The sequence below is a fragment of the Mauremys reevesii genome, linkage group 1 (genome assembly GCF_016161935.1).
Source record: "Mauremys reevesii isolate NIE-2019 linkage group 1, ASM1616193v1, whole genome shotgun sequence".
In the NCBI taxonomy this organism is placed as follows: Eukaryota; Metazoa; Chordata; order Testudines; family Geoemydidae; genus Mauremys; species Mauremys reevesii.
Window position 1 is genome coordinate 236,064,699 of NC_052623.1, and position 21,183 is coordinate 236,085,881.

General features: G+C 43.0%; 1 long non-coding RNA gene across 1 annotated transcript in view; it reads right to left on the reverse strand.

The window, feature by feature from the left end:
* Positions 1-75: 75 nt before the first annotated feature.
* Positions 76-21,183, reverse strand: part of LOC120406736 — a 45,956-nt gene continuing 24,848 nt past the window's right edge. Inside the window, exons 2-3 of the long non-coding RNA XR_005599537.1 lie at positions 3,219-3,407; positions 76-1,397 (exon numbers count right to left, since the gene is read on the reverse strand). This is a non-coding gene — a long non-coding RNA (uncharacterized LOC120406736). The remainder of the gene's footprint in view (positions 1,398-3,218; positions 3,408-21,183) is intronic.

A 21,183-nucleotide genomic window follows, 5' to 3' on the forward strand; every position in this document is an offset into this window, starting at 1 on the left:
GGAGCTCAACCGGAGCCGCGGGAAGACGGGAAACACTCGTGGGGGCCCCTGCGGGACGCGGGGCCTGGGGCAAATTGCCCCTCTTGCCCCCCCCTCTGGGCGGCCCTGCAGTTGTGTACTGAGCTCACCCCAGGCTGCTTGGCAGTAGAGAGATAGGGCGCAATCACCCAGTGGACACTTGCAAGCCTGGATTGTTAGTGGTCAGCGAGCAATCGCTTTGATATTGGTAAATTTATAGTAGGGGTGGTTGTCAGCCATGTGTGCATGGTCATTAGGCATGTTGTGATGCACATGACTAACTCTGGGCAACGTGCAGGAATTAATAGGTGGATTCACTGAAATGAGTGGGCTTCTCTAACTGCTTTGGGGCAATAGATGCAGTGTATATCCCCATTCATTCCACCCCCTTTCCCTCCCTCCCACACTTCTGATTACATAATCATGGAAGCATTGGTAGATTATTGTCGACATTTCACTAACTTACCATTGGGTGGTCAGGAAAGGTGCAGGATGCTTTAGGTATACAGAAGTTTTGTAAAGACGCCAGCAGGGACATTTCCCCCCATACTAGCATATTCACATTGGTGGGGTTGTTGTGCCAGTTGTTACTCTCAGGGACCCAAGTCTTATCCTTTTGCTTCCCTGTGCCATGAATCTACACAGATTAGCTGGACCGCACCAAGGAAATATTTAACTATTACTTGAGCAGGTGCAGATGGATTGTGGCGTGTATATTTGACAGATTAAAGGAACGACGGAGATATTTCATAACTAGGCTAAATCTCTGAGCCAAATATTCCTGTATGCTGTGTATTACATAATATTTGGAAGACTAAGGAGAAAACATCAACATGGTGAATTAAAGAAGTGGAAAGATTATCTACAGCGTTTGAACAATCTGACAAAAAAATAGAGTGCAAGGTGCTGGCTGCTCTGGGCTGCATCACAAATTAGTGTATGTGTAGTCATGGCAGTTCTCTTTGTCCAGTGGCACTGAGTGGAAAGGTTATTGTTGCAGGGAATGCTGGCACCTTGAGGGGAGTCGGGGCATTGGTGAGATATGGCTCACCATAATACCTGGGAAGAAGGTATTGTCCACGCAGTATAGTGACTGTTGGGGTGCAGGTCTTTTTGGATGCTGTTCTTCACAATACTCTGAGACAGCTGAGTATGTTGTCTGAAGAGCTGCATGTCTTGGTTTACCTCTGAGACTGAGTGTACCTTTTGGCCCTTGTGCCTTTCCTCCAGCACCCATTCCCTTTCTTCCCTGGTCTCATGGCTCTGGACTCAGGAGTCGTGAGTAGCTCTGCGAACACATCCTCCCTCATCCATTGCTTTTTCCTCCTCATTTTGATCAGTCTTTCGGCAGGTGTGGAAGGGATGGCCTTTCAAGGTCACTGATAAACAACCAGACAGACAGACATTGTTAGATTTAAGGGGTTAGGAGACATCAAAAGATAAGTATCACAACTACCTAATTTTTTCCCCCCAAAGTATAAACAGGATCACAATCAGTACTGTTTATTTCCGGACCATGCAGTGGCACACACCATAGTGAGTATATGCAGGTACTTCTCAAAACTTCTGACCATGAGGGGTCTGGGGCGGGTATAGGAGAACTGTAGGGATAGTGTAGTAAATGCTGCTAAAATTATTACAGGCCATAGTGATCCTGGCAGATACCCCTCTGGAGGGTACCAAAGGGCCAGAGAAGGCAACTGCTCAAGACAATCTGTGGTTGCTTGGCCCTGCATGCTACTCACCCCCTTCACAGCAATGGTTCCCCAGAACTCATTGCAATGGCATAGGAAGGTGTACTGGGGGGGGGGGGGAAACAAGGCTGCTTTTCCTAGTAACGTTCAGACAAAGATCAAACACTGTTTGAAAGTTTCAGTGAAATTGTGCCGCGAGACAAAAAGATGTCCAAGTCAAGTTAAACTAGAAGCTCCTAAAATGGGAAGCATTGTGTTTTCTAGCTAGTTCTGTAAGGGTGGATTAGGTAGCTTGGCTTGGCCAGAAACATGCTGTTTCTACCTCTTTTCTGAATCTAAGGACAAAATGCAAGTAATTTGTTTTGATCTGGGCCTGGAAAACTAAAATATTGTGTTTTTTCACTAGAATACCTGTATCAAATAACTTTTACAATGCTATTTCTGTAATACCATGTATTCTGAATGCCTAGTCCCTGGATTACTTCCAATCATTTTTTATGAATTCAGTTTGATTGCTCAGGTATTGATTTGCATGTATTTTTTGTGCGTTTTGAATGCATTGAATTATAGTTGCAGTGTTGTTTTTATTTTATTGAATTTTTTTTCCTGCCTGTAAAATTTACACATTTAAATCCTCAAAGGCTTTTGCTAAAATATCAATTTGGGAATTTTTTTTAGGTGCTTCCAGTTTTCTATTTGTTGAATTTTGCCTGGTGCTCTTAAAATAAAATGAGACAAGGTGGGTGAGGAAATATCTTTAATTGTGCCAACTTCTGTTGATGAGAGAGACAAGCTTTCAAGCAACACAGAGCTCTTCCTCACATCTGGGAAAGGCACTCGGTGTCACAGCTAAATATAAGGTCGAACTGATAGTTTAGCTTAAAATAATTTAGTTTAGTTTTAAAATAAACTGGCTACAATTCAGGAGTGGCCAACCTGTGCCTCCGGAGCCACATGCGGCTCTTCAGAAGTTAATGCGCAGCTCCTTGTATAGGCACTGACTCCAGGGCTGGAGGTACAGGTGCCAACTTTCCAATGTGCCGGGGGTGCTCACTGCTCAACCTCTGGCTCCGCCACAGGCCCTGCCTCCACTCCACCCCTTCCCGCCCCTTCCTCTGACCCTGCCATGCCCTCGCTCCTCCCCCCAGAGCCTCCTGCATGCCACAAAACAGCTGATCGGGAGGTGCAAAGAGGAAGGGAGGGGGAGGTGCTGATTAGCAGGGCTGCCGGTGGGTGGGAGGCACTGGGAGTGGGGGGGAGCTTCCAGGGGACTGCTGACCTATTACTGTGGCTCTTTGGCAATGCACATTGGTAAATCTTGGCTCCTTCTCAAGCTCAGGTTGGCCACCCCTGGGCTACATTAAACAAAATTTGTTTGTTCCCTGCCTGCTTGCAGTTTACCACCATTTTGAGAGGGAGATGGGGAAGGGGTGAAGGTTTGGGGGCTGTGGAAAAAGTGAAGAAAAAAAAAAAGTGTGCATTAATGGGAGAATAAATTACACCTACCTGAGCCCCTGTCCCCTTCCTGAGTGAGTTTTCTCTGTGTTCAGCTGCAGCTTGAAGAGCTCTGCATCCTCCAGGTACCCCTTCCTCTTCATTGCTGTACAGTTCTGGGGTGCTTTCCTCTGGATGTCAGGAGGTGTCTTCTATCCCTTGTGGGTTGGTGGTGGGGTCCCCATTCAGTATGGCATCTACCTGTGCATAGTAGTAGCAGGTCTGGAAGGCAGCACCAGATTTTTTGTTGTCCTTATCTGCCTTTTGTATAGCACTGCCACAGTTCCTACTTCCTTCCTCTTTGTCTGACATTGAAACTCTTCTTTGTCATACCCAACTTCTGCATCTCCTCTGTAGTGTCCCAACAAGCATCTTTGTTCCTGCAGGAATTCCATAGCTACTCTTCAACAGCTCCATCCCCTCTCCCCCACAGGCCAAGGAAATCTGGGACTTAGGGTACGTCTACACTACGGGATTATTCCGAATTTACATAAACCGGTTTAACAAAACAGATTGTATAAAATAGAGTGTGCGTGGCCACACTAAACACATTAAATCGGTGGTGTGCGTCCACGGTCCGAGGCTAGCGTCGATTTCTGGAGCATTGCACTGTGGGTAGCTATTCCCTAGCTATCCCATAGTTCCCGCAGCCTCCCCCCCCCCTTTGAATTTCCAGGTTGAGATCCCAGTGCCTGATGCGGCAAAAATCATTGTCGCGGGTGGTTCTGGGTAAATGTCGTCAGTCACTCCTTCCGCTGGGAAAGCAACGGCAGACAAGCATTTCATGCCTTTTTTTCCCTGGATTGCCCTGGAAGATGCCATAGCATGGCAATCATGGAGCCTGTTTCGCCTTTTGTGACTGTCACCGTATGTGTACTAGATGCCGCTCACAGAGGCGATTCAGCAGTGCTACACAGCTGCATGCTTTTGCTTTTGCATGATAGCAGAGATGGTTATCAGCCATATTGTACCATCTACCATACCATAAATTGGTAATAAGATGGGCATGGCTACCAGTCCTTTTGCACTGTTCCATTTGCTGTTGTCATAAGTGCCCCTGGCTGCTCTTAGCCAGGGGCGCAAAAACTCAAAATTGGGAATGACTCCCTGAGTCAATCCCTCCTTTTTGGTATCTAAAAATAGAATCAGTCCTGCCTAGAATATGGGCAAGTGTACTAGAGAACCACTGTATCAGAGAACCAGAGAGCACAGCTGCTCTGTGTCAGATCCTGCATAGATTATGAGCTGTATGCTATTCACAGGGGGTGCTCCTGCAACAACCCCACCTGTTCATTCCATTCTTCCCCAGCCTTCCTGGGCTACCATAGCATTGTCCCCCCACTTGTGTGATGAAGTAATAAAGAATGCAGGAATACTTGTTAGTGAGAAATGAGTGGAAGGCAGCCTCCAGTTGCTATGATAGTCCACATAGGACATTAAGGAGTGTGGAGGAGAGGAGCCCAGCATCCTGCTGCTAGTCCAGGGGCAATTGAATCTTTTCTTTACACATGAAGGGTGGGGGCTGATGAAGCTCAGCCCCCTGTTGCTATGATGATGATGGTTATCAGCCATATTGTACCATCTACCAGGAAAAATTAGGGCCAGGCGCCCTTGATCGACCTGACCGATGCTAGTACGCATGGTTAGCGGGCCTTTTGCACTGCCCCATGTGCCAATAGGCTGATGATGACAATGGGTATCAGTCTTATTGTACCATCAGCCACCCATGGCGGGGGGGGAGCAAGGATGTTGGTGTTGAGTGCTGCACCATCGCGTCTATCTGCAGCATTCAGTAAAGATAGGGTGACATGTAAAAGAGTCAAGACAGGATTGTTTTCCCTTTCACTTCTGGGGGTGGGTGGGGGGGTGCGTAAATTGCCTAGCTATGCCCTGACCCACCACGGACACTGTTTTTGACCCTAGAAGCATTTGGAGCTCAGCCAAGAATGCAAATGCTTTTCAGAGACTGCAGGAACTGTGGGATAGCTTGAGTCCTCCAGTCCATGAGCGTCCATTTGATTCTTTGGCTTTCCGTTACGCTTGCCACGCAGCAGTGCGCTGAGTCCCTGCTATGGCATCTGTCTGGAGATATTTAAAAAATGATTTTGAATTTCGTCTTCTGTAACGGAGCGCTGATAGAACAGATTTGCCTGCCCTTACAGCGATCACGTCCGCATTGTCCATGCTGGAGCTCTTTCTTTATTTTGATTTTTAACTGCATCACCACCCGTGCTGATCGGAGCTCCACGCTGGGCAAACAGGAAATATTCAAAAGTTCGCGGGGCTTTTCCTGTCTATCTGGCCACTGCATCCGAGTTCAGATTGCTGTCCAGAGCGGTCAGTGGTGCACTGTGGGATACCGCCCGGAGGCCAATACCGTCGATCTGCGGCCACACTAACCCCAATCCGATATGTTAATACCGATATTAGCGCTACTCCTCTCGTTAGGGAGGAGTACAGAAACCGGTTTAAAGAGCCCTTTATACCGATGTAAAGGGCCTCTTAGTGTGGACGGGTGTGGCGTTAAATCGGTTTTACGCTCCTAAAACCGGTTTAAACGCGTAGTGTAGACCAGGCCTTAGTTCCTGGATCAGGCAGCAGCATAAGGTTTACCAGTAGCTTTACACACCTATGTGCTCACGAAGATGGGTTAGTAGGAAGGGAGGGATTTTAAAGTGGGTTGCAGGTTTGCTGTCATGGTGGCCCCTAGAGGGGCAGAGTTCAGAAATTCAACAGTGATCAGTGCTGTGGGGACAGTGGCACTGTAGGATTGTTGCTGAAGGACCATTTGTTCCTGTATTGGTAATTCAGTTCCCCCAGAAACTTGTTTTCTTTGTGCAAATAGTAAATTTTCCAAAAAAATTCACCTTTCAGGGCAACAAAATTATTTGTAAATTTGATTTTTTCCCAGGCTTTTTCCCCCAGAAATGTTGAAACATTTCATTTTCAGCATTTTGTTTTGAAACGAGTCAATATTTCATATAGAAACTACTGATTTGAGTCGACCTGAATGAAATTTCAATTTTTCATTTTGGCAAAAAAAAAAAAAACAAAACCTCAAACAAACTATATTTGGTTTGAAACAAGCCAATTTCCCCCCCCCCCCCCCAATTCAGGTACTGAACCAAAACAACAACAACGGCATAGGCATTGTACCAATGGAAGAGTGCTTTTGCTCCCCAGGGGGCTGATTTAACTTCACCAACAGGATTTCATGGTTTTCTTGATAGGACCCAAAGTTGAGTGTGGACACATGAAGGGCTATGCTGAAAGAAGGCAAATTATACCATTGAAACTTTGGGTACGTCTTTGCTACCCGCCGGATCGGCGGGTAGCAATCGATTTCTCGGAGTTCGATACATCGCATCTCATCTAGATGCGATATATCGAACCCCGAAAGCGCTCCCGTCGACTCCGGAACTCCACCGGAGCGAGTGGCGGTAGCCACGGACGTCGATCCCGCGCCGTGAGGACAGGTAAGTAATTCGAGCTAAGGTACTTCGATTTCAGCTACACTATTCACGTAGCTGAAGTTGCGTACCTTAGATCGACCTCCCCCCCCCCCAGTGTAGACCAGGCCTTTGTAGCGTGCACCAGCTTTCAGACTTCTGCAAGATAGAAAATTGCCTCAGTTCACTCACCTTCACAGCAGCCTCCCATGCTGGGTGTTTGAGACAAGTTTCAACCTTGGGGCCCCTTAAGCTCGTACTGTGTAATTTATTAGGGTGGGAAGGTAAATAGAGCTGGCATGATATCTCCCTATAAAAATATATTTCCTGGAGCTGGACTGAGATTAAATCAATAAAGCTGTACTAAATAAGCCTTACTCCATTTTAAAACATTTGCTTCTTCATAAAGAGAAAAAGAGCCCACTATTTATGCTTGTATGTATGTAGGTATATACACATTGTTTATGCACAGAGAGAGACTTCCTATTTTTGTCACTTCATGTCTGTCAGAAGACAAAAAAATTATTAGCCATCTAGACAATGTAATTTCCCCCCAGTTTATTTAAGCAACATCACTGTCAATTTTTAAAAATTTGCTTCAGAGAAAGACAAAAATAGAAGTCCCCTAAGGTGAAAGCAAGCATCAAAGATTTATTATTGGCACTGAGGCTCTTAATAATGTCAGATTCAATGATGATGTGACAGGTATCACAATGATGCATAGATAGATTGGATAGACATTCAAATAATGCACACATTTGTAGTCCTATGTAATTTCAAATTTCTAGTCTACGTAGTCTTGTGGTACTATCTGAATTAAGCAATAAATTTAACTAGAGAAATTCATGCTGTGCCGTTTATAATAAAAAAAAGTAGATAGGTCGGCTACAAAATTGGTTATTTTGGGGTTTTGTTTCAGTTTTCCTCCCCCTCAAACACTTCCTCCAATAGTCATCTAGCCACTCATACTACGTTGCTACAAAAACAGAGTACTTGAAATACAGAAGAGTTATTATAGAAAAGTAGGAGTGAAAGTCACTGAAGAGCTGTGTGAACTGCATTTTTTTCTTACATGTGCTTTCACAAAAAAGTTTCTGAAGTCACCATTGTATTTCTGCAACCAGGAAATTCCATTTATTGAGAAGAGGCACAGCAGCACAGTGAACCTACAGAGTCATCCACCTTCTTGGTAAATAAACTTTAATATGGGCCAGATCTTCAGCTGGTGTACACTGGTGTATTTCTATTGACTTTAGTGAAGCTATTTCAATGTACATCAGCTGAGGATCTGTCCTCAAGTGTTCAGAGAGTTTTGGAGACTTTACTATGACACGTAGAAGAATTGTGCAAGGAGAACTGGAAGGTAATACGATATGGGCAGTACTGTTACATTAACACATGAATGATGTCAGTGTGACTTGTAAAAGATAATAGTGTAAACATATAGGGCCAAGACCAGTCATCATACTGGACAATTCCTGCAGGTAGCAATAAGATTTGATAGGAAAAGGGCAAATTGTACTGGTATAAACCTTTGCTGAGAGAGATCCTCTGCAAGAAAGACAGCAGTAGGAATATAGGAATTTCCATACTGGATCAGACCCATGGTCCATCTAATCCAGTATTGGCTCCAACAGTGGCCAGCATCAGATGCTTCAGAAGGATGTATAAGCTGCCCCACAGTGAGAAGATACGGAATAATCTGCCCCTCCACAAAGATCTCAGCCTACTTCTTAATAAATCTGGTCTTAAACCCTGAAGCATTTGGCTTTATATTCTTTTCAAAATTTGTTAGCATTAACTACTGTTACCAAGTGGCAACTTTCAACCAGATCTTCAACTGGGTTACAGCATCCCTAGTTTACCTAAACTGCACCTGTCTTCCTTATTAACACCTTCCTAAATTACACATCTTTTAACCATAAATGGTTCACAAATAGTGGGCCATAAAGAACTGTGTGGTCATATGCTGTGGGCAGTTCATGAATTAGATGGGAAGCAGTCTATATGAAAATCTGTCTACTAAAATATACTCCTCACCGTGAACAGTTGCAAGCATAGTCCAGTTGTCAAGGGAGCACCACCATCCTGGTCAGAATTTAAAATAGAACCGTTCCCATATCAGCTTCCAGTTTTAATAAAACCTCCAGCTGTCACATCAGCCATATATGGCAGAACATTTTTTATTAGTTTGGTTAACATCTCCAATTATATGGATGCATAGACATCAGGCAGAGCTAAAGCACAGTATGGGATTAGACACTAAGAGCATTAATGGGAAACAAGGGAACAAACAATTCTACTTATGCTTTATTTGTGTCCTTCCCAACCTGCTCCCTTCTCTTTTACTTAGGGCACTTAAACCTCAAAATATACTGTTGCATCGTTTTTTTTTGGTTTTTTTTTAATTACCTCTTTATTTAGTGACCTAAGTGTACCCTAGAGGCTAAAAGTGACATGATTTTTAAGGCAAATTTCTTGATTGCTTAGGGACTGCCTCATGATTTTGAATGCTTAGAGCAGGGGTGCTGGAACAGTTTGTGTAGGGGGGATGCTGAGAGCCATTGAACCAAACTGTAAACCCTGTATATGATGGAAACCACTTCAAGCCAGGGGGTGCAATTCCAGCACCTGTGGTTTAGAGTTCGGCACACTGTAAATCTTATCACACTATCATGATGGTCCTTTCCAAAGCAAAGAAATAGACCCTTTTTGCAGCTCATCTATGATGATATGTGGGAGAGAAATATAAAGAATGTCAAGAAAAATATAACTTTTTCAAGCAGCAAATAAAAACAGCGAAATTGTCTACTAGCACATTCCTTTCTTTTCAGTAGTACAACTATATGCACACCGATCATTTTATTGCAGAGTATTATCCAGCTAGACTAAAGGACACACATTCCCTTTCCATAGAGCTGGACACTGAAAGACACAGAACGCCTCCTGGTGTTAATCTTGGAGAAAAAGCAACCGTTTCTGAAAACTCCAGTTCTTTGCCTGCTAAGAGAGCATCCATACACTCAGCTTCAGTACATACACCACCTGGCCTTTGGAATTTACAGTTATCAGATCTGATTTTAAAAGCAGATGTGCGTAGGACACCTTTTGAAAATACACACAGGAAGGCAGCTCACATGTACCACAGTGTTTAACTACAAATTGAGATGCTCAGATGGGCAACTTTGAAAATTCCAGCCTTGGGACTCAATCTCATATTCCTTGTACAACTAAAACTCTTATTTAAGTCAGTTTGCAGGATTCGGAATTTTTTATGTTTATAATTTTAAAGGGGAAGCATTTTGGGGGAACGTGATCTGAAAAGCAGGAAGTGTTGAGCTGTTCTTCAAGAAATCAGGGAAGGCCTTGGTGGTTGCCTCTCATGTTGTCTTATTTCTGCTTATTGTTGGAAGCAAGCCTCGTGGCTGGTGTGAGTGATCACTTTAGCACAAACTACATCTAGTTTCTGCTTGACTGTGACATTACTGACTATCCCGAACATGGGGAAAGAATAGCTTGTATTTGGGATCCACTGATTACAAAGAAAAATGATTTGTTACATGCCTAATACTGAAAAAATAAAAATGAGACAAACCACCATCTGGAGGACGGAGGATGATGCAGAATGAAGAAAAATGTATGGTGCTGCTACATCTATTACCATTTCTCTGTGAACAACTACCCAGTTGAACAATTCAGGATCAGTACACAACACTTAATTAATTTTGACTTAGATCCAATGCTTCGCCTACAGTCAAGTCAAAAAGAAGAAAGTGCTGTTTATTCTCTCCGTGTTCTTGTAAATCTTAACCATGTAGATGTGAAGGAGAGGTGGATCAGCTCCAACTGGCAATGAATATGGCAAGGATCCAAAAGGGCTTACAAGATGTGATAAAGAAAATGGGTCCCAATCATGAAATACATGTCACTGGCTTTCTTCTTTTCTTTTCCCCACCCCCCTCGCATCCAATGATAGCCTTCTGAACAAAGATAAAATGGAACTCTCATGTTTCATTTCCCTAAACAGGCTTATAAACCCCCCCAGCACCCTAGCAGGTGCGGATGTTTGAAGATTCCCACTTGCTTTTTTATTTATTATTTCCCCCATGAGCAGCTGGTGAACTATAGGGAAAATGGAAACTTTTAAAGAAAGGGCTTAATCCACCATCTGAAATTCAAAGAAGCATTAAGTTATTATTCAAATGAAAATCTGCTTTTACCATTAACATATTTTCATCAACAAAAAGCAAGATGCTGATATGAGAGGAGATCTGTGCATTCCTATTTATATGGTAATTGAATGGTCAGGGAGTTTGCCTGTTATTTTGCTAGGACATGGTATGTGTCAATTAAAACTATGTTTCAGCTACTGCTCTAATGGAACTTGGCATCATTAAGAAATCATTTATTCTGTGTAAGCTGTTATGGGCTTGGGGGCGGCATCTAAAGTCAACCAATTTATGCAACCTACGTTGTTACATGATTGTCAGCTTTTGCCTTTCTACAGACAAAGCAAAATTAATAATTCTTCTCAGTAACAAGCAACAAGAGAATTATTTCTGTCTATCAAAAGCATTGTAAATAGGAATAAGAATGTTGCTTCTCCTCCTGTATATTTGCATATTTTGAGTGTTCTTAGTAAAATCTGGGATGTTCTAATTCAATGGCTCATATTCTTTACCGTTGTCAATCAGGCTTCCTTTCAAGAGTGAAAATATTTTTAAAGGCCAATGTACAAGTGAAATTCCCTTTCACTTTGTCATAAGTCAATGTGCAAAAAACTCAGCCTTAGTGTAAGAAGGCAGAATTCCATTGAAGTTAATTGTGCTAGGTTAGGACTTGAATTTGGGCCAAGAAGTCCAGCAGGCTGCACTGCAAATGAATCATTAGTAGAGATAATTATCAATATTGAAGAAGCACATTGAGTACCTATACCTCACTGATGTGTATGGCACTTGTTTTAACATTCTAAATCCAGTCACTCAGTTGAAGTTATTGCTTAATATTCTAACCAAGGGATCCATTCATCACAGTTTTATGCACATACATCTTCCTATTTATGCAAATTCTCCTGAGGCTCTTCTCCCTCAATGCCCACCGATAATTCTCCTCTGTGTGGTCACTGCCAGATGGGTGCATAGGTTGCATAGCTGAGGGGGCAGAGAAAACATATACTAATGTGGGTGGGTGGGTGAAAGAAAGGTACAGTGCTCAATTATAATACTGAGCCTCACCTGGTTTACAAATATTTACATGGGGAGAATATAGGACTTGTGCTCCTGGGAGTTTTGTCTGAGCAAAATCCAGGCTTAGGCTGCTACAAACAACCCTCACTACATAATGGCACTTGGTGGTATAAGTTTTCATTGGCATGAATTTGGGAAACCACGTTACTCAAAGTGAAGTTGAGTAAGCTGTACAGGTCATCTCAAACAATTACCCAGAAAACTTTTATACCACACCATACCATCACATATTTTGTCTATGCCTCACATCTCACAGAAAAGATAGGTTAGAAAAGTTTTAAAGTGAATTGGTACTGCAATATTTTACATATCTATTTATCTGTAAAGGCAGGTTACACTTTGGTACCAGTTACTGATCTTGGGCCATTACTTGATGTAGGAACATTACATTTCCTAAGCGCGCGCTGGGGTGGGAATGCCGGATTTATTTAGAGCTTGAAATGGTTCCCACCCCCCCACACACTTCCGGTCAGGAGGTACATAGATTAAGCGCTGATAAGGTGTGTATTTCTGGAGTACATAGTGCAAGAAGCACCAACCAGGAGAGGGGGCGAGATGTTGGCTTCAGTTTGTACATGTGTATAATAGCATGATTTATATAACCATTATAAATAATAAAGCGGACGCCCCCCGGGGCGGGCTCCCAGAAAACAGACTGACTGACTCGGCTCCGTCATTACTACAACTTGCTATGACCTGATGCAAGCTCATGCTATATTTAGGGGGGAAGGAAAACAGTTCAGTGGCAGCTTTTCATTTAAAATAGCTCAGATTTAGAACACAAGAAGTGGTTATAGGTCCAGATGAATTAGTAGGCAGAGTCTAAGTGAGATGGTCACAAGTGTAAAGGTTATGGAATGTGTTTCATGAACAAAGGAATTTATTCTGTGCTTATGACTATACAGAATCATAGAAATGTAGGCCTGGACGGGACTTTGAGAAGTCAAGAAGTCCAGCCCTCTGCTCTGAGGGAGGACTGAGTAACTCTAGAGTATCTCTAACAGGTGTTTGTCCAACCTGTTCTTAAAAGCCTCCAATGATGGAGATTCCACCACCTCCCTCAGTAATCTACTCCAGTACTCAACTAGCCTTATAATTAGAAATTTTTTCCTAATGTGTAACCTAAACCTCCCTGGGTGCAGAATAAACCCATTGCTTCTGTCCCATCTTGAGTGGGAATGGAGAACAATTGATCACAGCCCTTAACATACTTGTAGGGGAGACCTGATAAGAGTCTTCATCTCTCAAGACTAAACATGCCCAGTTTTTTGTTTTTTAGACCTTTACCCACTTATTGTCACCACAACCTTCCAAGAAATTCTGATGATACCAAATGACAACAAGTACTAGTTAATGTTGATTAATCAAGTGTTCTAGGAAATCTTGGCACATCGGAGGTGGGATTTACAAAAGTGCTTATTGAAGTCAATGGGAGTTTTACCATTCACCATGCAGAAACCATATACCAGATCATACAAGTGCCCGAGTATGTGACCATAAAGACAATGTGTATTGCATAGTCTATTTCACTTTGCCACGAAAGCACCCCAGAGCTATATATACACACACCATAGCAGTAGTTCTGAACCTTTCCAGACTAATGTACCTGTTTCAGGAGTCTGATGCCCAAGACCTGCCACCTGGGGCTGAAGCATGTAACATAGCTTCGCAGGATTGCCTGGGGTATGGTACCCCAGGCAATTGCCCTGCTTGCCACCCCCTAATGCCAGCCCTGCATATGTGACCCCCTAAACCCATCCTGTGACTCCCACTGGGTTGAGGTACCTTCTGGAAGACCTTTGCATACCCCCAGGGGTACATGTACCCCAGTTTAGAACCACTGCACTACACAGTTCTCTATATCTTTAACTTCTTTCAGGGAATATGCACTCATATTTCTATTCAAAATTACTCAGATTCGTAGACTTTAAGGCCAGAAGGGACCAAATGTGATCATCTAGTCTGACGTCCACTTCTCCCACTCCACTCCTGTAACAGATCCATAACCTCTGGCTGAGTTAGTGAAGTCCTCAAATCATGATTTTAAGACTGCAAGTTACAGAGAATCCACCATTTTCACTAGTTTAAACCTGCAAGTGACCTGTGCCCCATGCTACATAGGAAGGTAAAAACCCTGCGAAGTCTCTGCCAGATTGACCGGGGGGAAAATTCCTTCCTTACTCCAAATACAGCAGTCAGTTAGACCCTGAGCATGTCAGCAAGACTCATCAGCCAGATGCCTCACAAAGAATTTGCTGTAGTAACTCAGGGCCCTCCCCATCTAGGGTATATCTACACTGCAATTAAACATCTAAGGCTGGTCTGTGCCAGCTGACTTGGGCTCACAGGGCTCAGGCTAAGGGGCTCTTTAATTGCAGTGTAGATGCTTGAGCTCCTCCAACTTTGCAGGGTCCTAGAACCTGGGCTTCAGCCCAAGCCCAAATTTCGAAAGCACAATTAAACAGTCCCTTAGCCACAGCCCCACGAGCCCAAATCAGCTGGCACAGGCCAGCTGCGGGTGTCTAAATGCAGCGTAGACACTTCCCTAGTGTCCCATCTCCAGCAATCGAGGATATTAGATACCAGCAGTCACAGATGGAACACATGCCATTGTAGGCAATCACATCATACCATCTCCATAAATGTATCAAGCTTAGTCTTGAAACTCTCTCACAATATGATCCAATACTTAAATCATGCATTACTTTCAGTTTGATTCATTATTGGATCCATTGCATGATTGCCAAACGTTGTTTCTTAAGCCATACTGTGTCTTGAGTAAGTTACTCTAAATCCATCAGTGTCTAAACAGTCTGTTTCAAAATTGGGCTCCTAGCACTCAGCAATACAGACTCATAGACATCATAGAAATGTAGGGCTGGAAAGGACTCTGAAAAGTCATCCAGTCCAGCCCAGCCCCCCTGCATTAGGTAAACCTAGACCATTCTTGACAGGTGTTTTCCAACTTGTTCTTAATTGCCTGTGATAGGCTTCCAAGGGAAGTTGTGGAATTCCCATTCCAGAGCTTAACTCCCGTTATAGTTAGAATGTTTTTCCTAATGCGTAACCTAAATCCCCCTAGCTGCAGATTAAGTCCATTACTTTATGTCCTACCCTCAGTGGACAAGGAGAACAATTGATCATCCTCCTCCTCTCTATAACAGCACTTAACATAGCTGAAAATTGTTATCAGGTCCTCCCCTCTTAGGGTGACCAGACAGGAAGTGTGAAAAATCGGGACAGGGATGTGGGGGTAATAGAAGCCTATATAAGAAAGAGACCCCAAAATCAGGACTGTCCCTATAAAATCGAGACATCTGGTCACCCTATCCCCTCTCCTCTCCGCCCCCACCCCTTAGTCATCTTTTTCAAGACTAAATGTACCTTTAAAAAAAAAAAACTTTCCTCAAAGGTCAGGTTTTCTGAACTTATCATTTTTGTTACTCCTCTCTGGGCTCTTTCCAATTTGTCCACATGTTTGCTAAAGTGTGGCACTCAGAATTGGACCCAGTGCTCCAGCTGAGGCCACATCAGTGCCAAGCAGAGAGGGAAAGTTATCTCCCATGTCTGACACGCAAGACTCCTGTTAACACACCAGAGTATTCACCTTTTTCACAGCTGCATCACATTGGTGACTCATATTCAATTTGTGATCCATTATAACCCCCAGATCCTTTTCAGCAATGCTACCAGCTACCCAGTAATTCCCCATTTTGTAATTGTCCATTTGATTTTTCCTTCCTACGTGTAGTATTTTGCCTTTGTCTGTAGTGAATTTCATCTTGTTGAATTCAGACCAATTCTCCAGTTTGTCAAGGCCATGTTGAATTCTAATCCTGTTCTCCAAAGTGCTTGCAATCCCTCCCAATTTGGGGTCATCTGCAAATTTTATAAGCCTACCGTTCACTTCATTATCCAAGTCATTAATGAAATAATTGAATAGTATTGGACCCAGGACTGACCCCTGCAGGATTCCAGAAGATACATCCTCCGAGTTTGACAGTGGACCATTGATAACTACTCTCTGATTATGGTCTTTCAACCAGTTGTGCACCCACCTTATAGTAATTTGATCTAGACATTTCTCTAGTTTGCTTATGAGGCTAATTTAATATGGTTAAAAGACCCTGAAACCATCCTTCTAGTCATTGCAATAGCTCACTTAACACAATTACATAAATTCCTTATACCTTACCATTTTTGTTGCCAAACTGCCATTATCCTACACTTACAAACAGGCCATCTGAGACAAAGATAGCAGTAACTGGTAATTTGCCAGGTCAGAGTCTGGTCAAAATCAATGAAGGTACTTCCTTTATAGTGATTGCTGCTATCCATAGCTGTAAATTATGATTGAGAAAAGCAGTGAGAGAACAAGACCAAAAACATATTTAAGTAGCTCATCATCATTTATGTTTAGCCAAAAAGCACACTCAGAATTCATCCATCTTTCAAGCAATTTGGGCAACTGAGTTGCAGAAAGGGGTCTGTAATTATTTAAAGCAGAAGTGCACCGCTCTTCATACTGTACTTCAACTCTAGTGAAATATTGGTTTTGTCTTATTCACTTATGTTAAAACTTTATCAGTCACTAAGGCTTTGAAAGGATGAGACTCCATGTCTCTCAGTTTGTGTCCGCGTTTAGGATGAAATGTGATTTGTTGATGCTACAGTTTGTAAGGAAGGATAGGGAACTCAAACGAAAACAAGCATTTGGCAATAGCAGAGTGCGCTACCATGGTCATTTAGCTTTATTATTTTCTGGCAATACACAGGATTAGTTGAAATGACCTGTCTGAGTATGCAAAACATTAATCTCTGTTTACAGATTGGCATTCCAGGGATATTTGTGATACAGAATCTCTAAAGATACTAGAATGAGCAGAATGAACAGCAACATTACTCTGGAACCAATTTATAAAATGGAGATTTCTTTGATTAGCTTAAAAACTGAAAGTCATACTGAATTACTAGCACGACTGAAAGATAAAAGGTTTTCAGTGAGGTATCAAACGTATCTGGCAAATGTGAGAGACTGTGTATATATTTTGTATAAAATATAACAAAAAGTTTTTTAAACATTATGGGCCAGATTCTATGCTGGTGTAAATCTGCATAGCTTCACTGAAGTTAGCAGCTATGCTGATTTATGTCACCTGAGTACACCTCTACCCAGATATAACGTGACCCGATATAACACGGGTTTGCATACAACACGGTAAAGCTCTGACACGGTGTTCTGAGCAGCATGTTAAGGGTGCCAGGCCGGGGCCGAGGGGTTGGATAAGGGGCAGAGGGTCTCGGAGATGGTCAGGGGCTCCCCCCCCCCAGGGTCTAGGAGGCAGGAGCTGTGGGGGGGAATTTTGGGGGCCCTGCAGTCCCAGAGTGGCCCAGGGCATTAGTGGAGGCCCGGGAGCAGCCGCTACACTTCCCTTGCCCCGGCCCCACGTGTCGCTCGGGGGAAGGGATTCCCCCACACTCACCGGCAGTGGGAAGCAGAGCAGCCTAGCCCCAGCCTGCTCTACTCCGCTTCCCACTGCAGGTGAGTGTGGGACCTTTCCCCAACACCCCCCCCCCGCAGCGACAAGGCTGGGGCTGGGGCGGGGGAAAGAGGAGTGGGCTGAGGTCGCATCACTCTGCTTCCCACCGCCAGTGAGTGCGTCCTTTCCCCAACTTCCCCGCACTCACCGGCGGTGGGAAGCAGAACAGCCTGGCCCCAGCCCGCTCTACTCCGCCAGCTCCCAGCTATGGCACTCCGCTTCCCGCCGCAGGTGAGTACGGGGGCATCCTTTCCCCAACCTCCCCGCACTCACCGGCGGTGGGAAGCGGAGTGCCGCGGCTGGATGGTGGCAGAGTGGAGCGGGCTTGGGGCCATGTTGCTCCACTTCCCGCCACTGCCAATGAGTGCATGTCAGGCGGGAGGGTGGGTGGATAGGGGTTGGAGCAGTCAGGGGACAGGGAGCAGGGGGGGTCCTGGGGGGGTGATTAGTGACAGGGGTCTCTGGAGGGGGTGGTCAGGGAAGAAGGAACGGGGGGGGGGCCAAAGCAAGTTCTATACAATGCTGTCTCACCTATAGAAAAGAAAAAAGAATCTTGAGTAGGAGTAGAGAGGTTATTTTTCACCTATAAAGTGGTGAGATTTTTTGTCTCCTGAGGACCACGTTATATCAGGGTAGAGGTGTATATGGCCCTCTAATTACTGTTGCATTGCCTGAAAATGTTGCATCATTCAGTATATTTGCATTTTATCTGGTTTGCAGGTTATTGGTTCAATCCTGCAAGATGCTAAGTACTCCTCAAGTGCCAGTGAAGTCAATGGGAGTTGATGGTGCTCAGTGCTTAACAGGATCAAGTCCTACGTTGTTTGCTGTAAGCATAGGTGGATTAAGGCAGAATTCTTGGGACCTGAGGTCTTGGGCTAGTGGATGTCTGAATACAGAGGATGAGCAGCAGATAATGGTGCAACTGTCAGCTGTTTTCTAGTGGCCAATCAGCTGTTGGGACAGGCTCAACTTGTTTCAGAGGAGCCAAGATCACGGATTTAGCAGTAGGAAAAAGACAAGTGGCAATCCAGGGAAGCTCAGAGGAAGAGGTTTTTCCTAGGGAACTTCTGGAAAGGCCCTGAAATTTGAGTGGATCTGGGCTTCTTACGATACAAATAAGATATTATTTATTAATAATAAATTCTAAAAATCTAGGACCATAGTAGTTGCGTAACACTTTCCAGAGATATCATTGCTTTCCAAACAATTATGATGCCACATATTATGCCCTCAGGAGATTACTACTCCCATTTTAAATTCAAAATTCATACACCACTACAGATTTTCCTGTCCATTGTTTGATATAAATTATGAAATTGGGATAATTTTGAGTTTAGTCTTAGTACACAATTCTTTAATTTAGCCTTTTAAAGTAGGTTTCCAATCTTAATAAACCTGGCTTACTGCGAAGAACTTGTTGCAAGAAGCACTGTACGACTAACGTTCATTGCAAGAAAAACTACAGCATCACTGAGCTTAGACTCCACTCAATAGCGGGTGTTCTAACAACAGCTTTGCTGTGACAAATATTGTTCAAAATCTGCCTTAGAAATAAAAAGCCCAACACAGCCCATGTGAGATGTCAAAGGAACCAAATTGGAAATTCATAGCCTGACATACATTAAAAGAGTGCAGACTGCTAATATGAACTGTAATCACAGCTATTTGCTTTGAGAACAGGAAAAATAATCTGCTGTTCTCAGCAATACAGCTCATTGAGTTTCCCCACACGTATACTCCCCCCACAAGAAGCAGAGTTAGCACTATGCATTTAGTAAAGCAAAAGATTCCCATATTTGAATTGATAGCATACCATTTAAATGTATTTTAACCACGTAAAATGACAAAAACTGTACAATGAAGCTATACACAATTCAAAACACAGGAATGGCTCCCAGCTAAGCTACTTCACTAAAAAATTAATGAAAAATAAAAGGTAACAAGGTCACAGTCACTGTGATTTAGGTGGAGGAGAAACTGAAGGGCATCTCTGGAATTGTGGTATAGAAGAGTCTTTGCTTAGTTATTGGGGAAGAATATGTGGGGAAAATATTTGAAATTATGGTGTGTTTATTATAATAAAAATAATATTACAAAGCCACTCAAATAGTGGAAAAAAAACAGGCTATGAAGCTAACATGATTAATGACTAATTCCAGCTTCTCTTTTTTCACTGGGGAAAATAATGTTATGGCTGGGTTAAGGAGGGAGGGTACAACATGAAAAGAAAGCAAGTGTTTATTACTCGACAATGTAGGAAAAAGTGTGTACCTATACATATATATGCACACAATCAGATTAAAAAATCATGTATGTATAACAAATTTAAATAAGTCCATGTCTACACTTACAAGCTTACAGCGGCACAGCTGTATCGCTGTAAAAGATCTCGTGTAACCGCATTATGCCGTTGGGAGAGAGCATCTCCCTCCAACATAGCACTGTGCACATAACATTTTGCCAGCATAAACGCTTATGTTGCTTGGGGGTGTTTTTTTTTGTTTGTTTTTTTTTTTAATACCCCTGTGTGACAAAAGTTTTGCTGACATAAGTGCTAGTGTAGAGATGGCCTAATTATGTGGCTTTATTGTAATCCTTATCCTCCTGTCCCTACTTTCTCAGTTATTTGTCATTATTTTCACGTGTGTACTCCATGTAGGTGGCTACCCACAGCTGCACAGATCCACATATTGATATCAGAGGGTCTGTGTAGGTGGTCTGCCCGTGCAGAGCTCAGTACAGGTTTGGAGTTGTAGGTCTGTCCACACAAGACAGCTGCTCTAGTTTAACAAAAGGTGTGATTTTTATATTGATTTAAAGTTTGTCTACACAGGGACACTCAGGAAAAATCAATCAGATTTAACTAAAAGGTGTGAATTTAAAGTGGTTTAAGTAAGCTGCCTTAAACCCCATATGGACACTATCATTCAGAATTAAAGTAGTTTAAGTGATTTAAGATAAACCAAATTAATGGCTCTTTAATTCTGAATGACAATGTCCATACTGGGGTTTAATGCACTTTACCTAAACCACTTAAAATTCACACTGTTAATTAAATCAGATTAATTTTGCCAAGTGTTCTTGTGTAGACAAACCCAAAGTGAAACTGGTAAAAAATGCTATATGGACACTCCATATAAACCAGGAATATTTCAGGTTAGCTGAAATTGATTAGGAATCTGTTTGAGCTCAGTCAAAATAAGCCACTTAAAACACAATAAGAATGTTAACTAAACCAGTTTAAGAACTGATGTAAATTAAACTGGTGCAACTTTCACCTGTATACAAGGCCTTAGACTGCAAGATCATTAGGGAAGGAGGGGTGTATGTTTTATTTGTGTATATAGAGCCAGATCTGTGAAAGGAAGTGAGTGCCTAAAGGCCAGATTTAGCAGTACAGGAACTCCTCACTTAATGTTGTAGTTATGTTCCTGAAAAATGCGACTAAGTGAAACGATGTTAAGTGAATCCAATTTCCCCATAAGAATTAATGTAAATGAGAGGGTTAGGTTCCAGGGAAATTTTTTTCACCAGACAAAAGACAGATAGATAGATATACTCTGTGTGTGTGTAAGTTTTAAACAAACAATTTAATGCTGGTACACAGTGATGATGATTGTGAAGCTTGGTTGAGGTGGAGGAGTCAGAGGGTGGGATATTTCCCAGGGAATACCTTACTGCTAGATGAACTAACAATTGACTGAGCCCTGAGGGGTTAACTCTCTCAACACCCTACAAG